The sequence below is a fragment of the Limulus polyphemus genome, unplaced genomic scaffold (assembly GCF_000517525.1).
Source record: "Limulus polyphemus unplaced genomic scaffold, Limulus_polyphemus-2.1.2 Scaffold1082, whole genome shotgun sequence".
Classification (NCBI taxonomy): Eukaryota; Metazoa; Arthropoda; class Merostomata; order Xiphosura; family Limulidae; genus Limulus; species Limulus polyphemus.
This window is the reverse complement of record NW_013666692.1, coordinates 332,725-340,131: the sequence shown is the minus strand read 5'-3', so window position 1 is coordinate 340,131 and position 7,407 is coordinate 332,725. Positions and strand designations below refer to the sequence as shown.

The window sequence follows — 7,407 nt, the reverse complement described above, 5'->3', positions numbered from 1 at the left end:
ACCTGTGCTTTTTTTCTTACTTACATTAATCATGAGAAGTTGGGCATTTAACTATTCAAACATTTTATCTATTTATTTTTATCTTAACTGCATATATTGAATTCTACTTACATGAAAATAAAAAAGAACCAATTTATGGTTTGTCTCCAGCCTTCAGACAACAACAAAGCCAGTGCTGCATTCTTTGCCACCATTTTGATAATGTATCATAAATAAATAACATTACCAATTACTACATCAAATAACTTTTTTTTAACACCATATCATTATTATGAAATTACATTGCAAGACTTAAGAAAAACATAGCTATTGGCTACATAAAGTTGAATAATATTATCATATTACTCACCTATAGTTCTCAGAAGGTGAAAAGTGGGAACTCATGCATTATATATAGACATAATTACAAAATATGCAAAAAGTACAAAATACTAGGCTGCAACATTTTTTTTGTATTGAAACCTTATTTATTTTGAAATCCATTAACAGGAGTGTAATTCCAAGACTTCCCTATAAGTAGAGGGGAAATGCCTAAAATTAATACAAAAACCTCAGCTAATACAGTATTTAAGACTTCAGATTATTTGATCAGTCAACTGACTGACTTGCCAACCCTATGAGTATACATTACCCCCACTGGCTCCCTTTCAGTGGCCTTCAGGAAAACTTTAATGTTTTTGAGTCATTTCTTCACATCTGTGAGTATTTAGCTACTTCCAAATGTTCTGTTGTAAATTCAAATTAAATTTCTACACAATAGCACGTCATGCCAATTAACATGCCTTTGAATACACACACACACAAAAAAACCACTCTTCAAATATTTGCTAACTCTTACATGACTATTTTCTTCCAAACTTTTTTTTTAATACTGAAATAACTAAATATCTTGATTTGTGGTTCTCTTACAGTGGCTATAAAAGGTATTCATCAAAATAAGAGAGAGAGAGAATCTTACTTTAACTACATTTGTTGTGTTTCTTTTGTATTTTATCTCAGGCAGTTTCATTAGGATCTTCCATTTTGTACCTTCAGGATATTTTGATCAATGCATTTTGTTACACCTGTATTATTTTGCAAAATAATTTCTTTTGAATGTTTTATACTGAAGTTGACTTTTTGTAACACAATATTCACAATTTTTTTTTCATTACACAGAAAGCTTGTTAACTAAAGATTGATTTCAGCACCACTTATGTAGTTTTAAATAACTATAGAGTTGATTGTAAGCAAACTATGTTTAATTACCAAAAAAATGTTTAAAATATTCTGATGTATCACTAACTATTGCTTTTCTAACTAGTGTGTAAACTTACAAAACAAATTAATTTAATGTTTTAGACTAATAAAAACATCCTTATGAATTTGCAAGATGTTTAAAAGAAATTACTGAAAACTCACAAATGATATTCATTAGCACATAAATAATTGCAAATGCAAGTTTGGAATATAGAAAATATGAACAATAAGGTTCATTTTCAGTGATCAGGTCAAATAAAAATATCAATATTACAGCATACTAGTGCTGATTAGGGTTATGTTCATCTGTAAATTGTATTTTCCAGCACAAGGCATACTTTAACAAAAATTTTGAGTGACACAATTCCTTAGTCCAACACATGACTATTACCAAGTGAACTACAAAGTCATTAGACCATACAATGATGTACAATCTCATGCCTGTATAATGATTTATATAAATGATATATTTCATTCATTTTCTTCACTGTTACTGTTCCAAATTTCTGCAGCAAACCTGCTCATGACACATCAGTTGTGAAGCACTGTTCTAGAATATGTGAATTTGTGAACTTCTCATAAATAACTTAAAAATATACTTTTAAACTTTGTATTAATGTATTAGAATTAAAAATACACAAATTAGCAATATACCTAATGACAGAGAAAAAAAAACTCCTGATAATGTACATTTTATTTATATAAATGTCATGAAACTGTGTACAGAACAGATAATTTTAAGCTTAACATTGTAGTTATCTTATTTTCTACATTTTGTCTCAGAACAATCCAAAAAACACTAGATGAACATAAAATCTTCCACATAATGGGATAAAAATGAACTTGATGGCCATCCAAGAACATGAAATTTGAGGCTCTATTTATTTATCTGCTCCAAGGCATAAGGTGCTGCATGTTAAAAAAGAAAAAGGATTACATGAATACTATAAAAAAATCCACAGCCAAAATCAGTACTATAATAACATAAATGGTTAAGACACAGAAGATGATTTAGTTTGTCCATGTAATTGTACAATGTAGTAAAGAATAGTGAAAAATGGAACTCTCCTAATAAAATTCAAGAATATATACACACAAGCAGAAAAATATTTTTCTTTTAATCATTGATGGATGATATGAATTTTAAAATAAATGTTAATACAAGACAATTATTTTAAGTTAGTGCTACATGAAATGAAGTTATTCATGTGCACAATGTGCTGCATGTAAATAGAGGTGCTTTCATTTATAAAATGCAAAGTTCTATTTAGATAAAGTTAAGTAAGATTGGCATAGTACAGTGTATTGCATTATTATAATTTTTTTCTATAAAAAATAACTTTTTAATATAATTTTAAAAACTTTCTGGACATAGCAGCTTATCAGTGTGTGCTAAAATAAAAAGTTTAAGAATAGAGTCAACAATATCCTTGAAAATAAAGGGCAACTTTGATTTTTTCTTGGTGGTAGGTATTGTTGCGTCAGCGAGTCTCATGACCACTGTGGCGCCCTCTAGTTTCTAGAAACTATCTTGTTCTTTCAGGAATGCTCTAGTAATTGCTAGATATAGGGTTGGCTGGTATATAAAAGAGGGGAATGTAATGTGTGCGTAGATAGTGAGTAACTGAACTGCAGTCGGAAGTACTGTTGACGTTCGTTGATTAGCGTTTGTTTTAACGCGATTGTTGAAGTTGAGTGTATCGGTAAAGTTATATTCGGAAAGAATAAATCAGTTTTATTAAGTAAAGAACTTGTGTCGCAAGTTTCATCGGAACGAAGTTACGGAAAATCAATTAACAAACGGAGACGTAACAGTATGCATGGGCAGCCTTGAAGGATCAAATGGTCTCTTGTTGTTGTTGTATGTTACTTTATACACCATAATGTATCTGTCATAGTCTATAAAAATCTTTGAAATTTACTGTTTGACAATTTTATTGTATGAAATGTCTTCTAATGATGTCCAAAAATTATTATTTTGTACAATAATAGATATAAAATTAATTACATCAGACATTCAAATAAAATACAATGTTAAACTTCAAGTACGTGTAACAGAATAAATAATTTGTAATTCTTTTGGAGCATATCAAATTCTCTTTGTTGGCAATTAACATTGATGGTATACATGTTAATTACACAGTATGTAAAAATATAAAAATAGGTTTAATTATCTAGTCATTTAGTTAATTTTTTTTCCAATGAAAACAGACTAAAACTTAAAAAATTGGTTTCATTAGGATACATATACACTCCTTTCAATTATCGTATTTTCTTAGCGCATCTTAAAAATTGTTTAGTCTGCTTTATTTAATTTCAACATTTGCAAATGTGTCAGTACATATTAAGCTGATTTAAGCTAATTTTCAGTCTATCTTAGAAAATTTTGAATCAAGTATTTTTGTTTAGTTTCATCCATTTCCTATTAGAAGAGTTAATTTATTTTGTAATTTCTTTTGTTCATCTTTTTGATTCAGTTGTCTTCTTTTTAAATAGGTCATATTAAGATCATTTAATGTTTCAATTGTGAAGTCTTACCTCTTAATATTTGTATATGTACCTAAACTTCATGCCATTTCAATGAATCACTTGAAATTGACCACTGAATAATTTTGCTAACAGTTCATCAAAATAATGCATGACATATCTCAAGGAATCACAAAAAAGTTTCATATAAAAATACTACTAATAATGTACATTTTAGATGCTTGACTGGAATACACTGTGAAACTTGTTATAGTTGTAAACAATTTATACTTGAATATGATATATAATACAATGTTATCTATAACCTGCAGTGAGACTCAGGCATGATACACTAAGTACTTTTTAAATTTACAGTGGATAGCATTCTGGTACCAGACCCTGACTTTTGTTTGCTTAAGCTCAATTTTGTGCATTATATCATTATTTTTGGGTACATTTAAAAGTCTTGCTGTGAGATTTCATGGAGAATGGATGTAAGAGCTTCAGATCTGAATTGTATGAAAGTATTTTATAAGAACATTTTTTATTGATTTAAACCAGACAATTCCTTTTACAGTAATTAAAGTGTTTGAAAATAGGACAAGAAATACGCTTTATCTGATTTCACATTGATAACCTGGTGCAAGATTTAGTGGAAATTTCCTGCATTGGTCTCCAAGTGTTCCCTAAATAAGGCGTGCTTATTATTTTTTAATGTTACTTTCATTAATAGTAATGGTTAGATTGTTTTGCATTTTAACTTAATATATATATATATATATATATATATATATATATATTTAGGACTAACCTAAATCTACTAAGTTGGCTACACCTTATGAGATATTATTAGGATTATGGCCAAAGATATTGTTAACAGCAAGGATGCCCAATTAATGAAACAATGAATTCTGATCTTTATAAGTATAAACATAAAGTAAATTACTTAACTAGCTATACTTATCAGAAAGTTATTTTTTTTAGATTCACTCTAAGTACATAGCTTGCTTCTGGTCAGAAGCTAATATCAATATAACTAGCAGGTCAATTACATTGTATTAATACATAATAAAAATACTAATACTTATCATAAAAGAATTAACCTACCACAACCAGAACATTTATCTCAAGGCAAGATTTTTAAATATATATCTCAAAAGTAATGACATAATAAACATATTACTATCAGAACCTAAGTTAAACAAATAAAAGGTCCTGTTTTGCAACACTAGCCCTATATTACTGAATTTTTTCAATTACATCATAGGCATAATTTGGCACTTTGTGCTAATGATAATGCAGCAGTGACACTGAAGTATAATATTCATACTATACTATTACAATGCAAGTACATCAGAGCTACCAACACTCATGGATCAGATCATATTTTCATTCTCAGTCACACATATTAGTAAAAACTCTTGCATTTTGGCCAATTTAGCAGCTTTCTATAAATATAATGCATTATGGTTAGTTGATCAGATGGATCCAGGTCAAATCAGCATTAAAATGATCCAGCAAATATACCAGATTGTACCATACTGCTTCACTGAACAATATCTCCTGGGGAAGCATACTCATATACTCACACACACACCCAGAAGGTAACCAATCACCTCTGATGCAGCACTTTTCTACAGATTAAAATTGTATTTATTCAAAAGTAACATTCAAAGAGATTGCTAAACGTTTGCAGTCCTGGTATGTATTAATTTAAAATAATTAATAGTAATACTCCTACTCCTAACAATAACATACTTCTTCAGTTCTTGTAGTTATACTCTAACTTAAGACTAACAACACTAGTAGTAGCAGTAATATTAGTATTAGTAACACTTCATCATGAATGTAACTTGTGATACTTTCACGTTTTTAGGCTTAATTTAACTTTAAAGTTTAAGGCAATTTACCTGCTCGTATGATCGCAACAATGACTACGAAAGTAAGCAAACTGCTCAAAACACCTGCTCTTGCTTTTTTCTTCTCTTCAATGGGATCTGCTCTCTCAGATTTTACTGGTTGAATTCTAATCATATTGTTAAAGTGTTTTAATTTCAATGTTTATAAAATAAACAAGCAGTTACTACTACCTCACCAACTCTCTCTGCTGCTTAGCTGAAGTTAAACTAATTTTAACTTTTGAGTAAGCCTAAGCAGTACAGTTACTTACTAAGTTTTTCATACGCGTTTGATATCGATAAAGTCCAACAAATCAAAACCACGATAGAAATCACGTGATCTGGTTTTAACAGAGAACGAAAACATTTTAAATAATAACATATTTCAGACAGAAAGGTAAAAAATATTCAATTACTAGCAGATATCCTTCGAAACAATTCAACGGTAAGTATCCTAAAAAATAGTGACGAATAAATACAAAACGTGCAGTCAACTCAACCTTTGTATCACAGCATATATGCAATATGGTTCACCCAAGGGATAATGAAATCAGAATCAGGGTGAATGAGAATGATGGGGGTGAATAACTATTATCAATTTTACAACAAATTCGAGAGCAAAAAAGTCACTATATATTTTTATTTATTCTAGTTGTAGTTTGATGTATATTTATATCACAATAAAGAATTTTGCATTTTAATATAGCACTCTTTTGTCTTTTTTCGAACTGGGGTGAGTGAGCTGTTGTGAAAAACTTATAGGGGTGAATGATATTGGAAAAGGTTGAGAAGCAGTGGTCTAGTGGGCCGTTTACAATCGTCTTTTGTCATTCTAGGTGTTATTTCAATAACAAAAATTGCATTTCGTTTGTTTCTAAGCAAATGAGAGTGAATACAATGAATTGTTGACAAAATCTTTGGTTTTGATGTAATGGGTTTGTTTGTTTGTTTTTGAATTTCGCACAAAGCTATCTGCGCTAGCCATCCGTAATTTAGCAGTGTAAGACTAGGGGGAAGGCAGCTAGTCATCACCACTCACTGCCAACTGTTGGACTACTCTTTTACCAACGAATAGTGGGATTGAATGCCACATTATAACGCACCTCCGGCTGGTGTGACGGGGATTCGAACCCGCGACCCTCAGATTGCGAGTCGAGCACCTTATCCACCTGGCAATGCCGGGCCGATGTAATGGGTGCATCCATCACATTAAACTAAAGCTTTCGACTTCACTAAGTAGTCGCGGAGATTTTTTTTTTTAGCTGAATGCCACTGACTGCGGCCCACTGTCATTTTACTGAGCACAGGAAAAGACAGCTAAAGAAGTGAGCGGTTTTTTAGCCATTGTCATTTCTATAAGAAGTGTCAAAGGGGAGATATTCAGTTCAAATCAACTTATTCGACCTGGTAAAATAAAATCACGCATGTATATAGTACCGACGTGAAATATACTGTTGCGTCAGCAGTCACATGACTACAGTGACGCAACGTTTCTAGAATTATCATGTACTTTGGCGAATGCTCTAGTATTTACTAGTAGGGTAGGCTGGTATATATATAAGAGGGGAAAACGTGACGCGGAAAGGTAATGTAATGTGTGTGTAGATAGTGAGTAATTTATCTGCGGTCGGAGTATTATTGACATTCGTTGCTATAGCGTTTGTTTAGCGCGATTGTTGAGTGTATCGGTTAAGTTATATTCGGAAAGAATAAACCAGTTTTGTTAAGTAAAGGCTTGTGTCGCTTAAGTTTCGTCGGTACGAAGTTACGGAAAATCAATTAAAAAAAACGGAGACGTAACAAT

General features: G+C 30.9%; 1 long non-coding RNA gene across 1 annotated transcript in view; it reads right to left on the bottom strand.

Moving 5' to 3' along the window:
* The window catches only part of LOC111086419, a 6,510-nt gene extending 390 nt beyond the window's left edge, over positions 1-6,120 (bottom strand). Inside the window, exons 1-2 of the long non-coding RNA XR_002611135.1 lie at positions 5,616-6,120; positions 3-2,148 (exon numbers count right to left, since the gene is read on the bottom strand). This is a non-coding gene — a long non-coding RNA (uncharacterized LOC111086419). The remainder of the gene's footprint in view (positions 1-2; positions 2,149-5,615) is intronic.
* Positions 6,121-7,407: the final 1,287 nt, after the last annotated feature.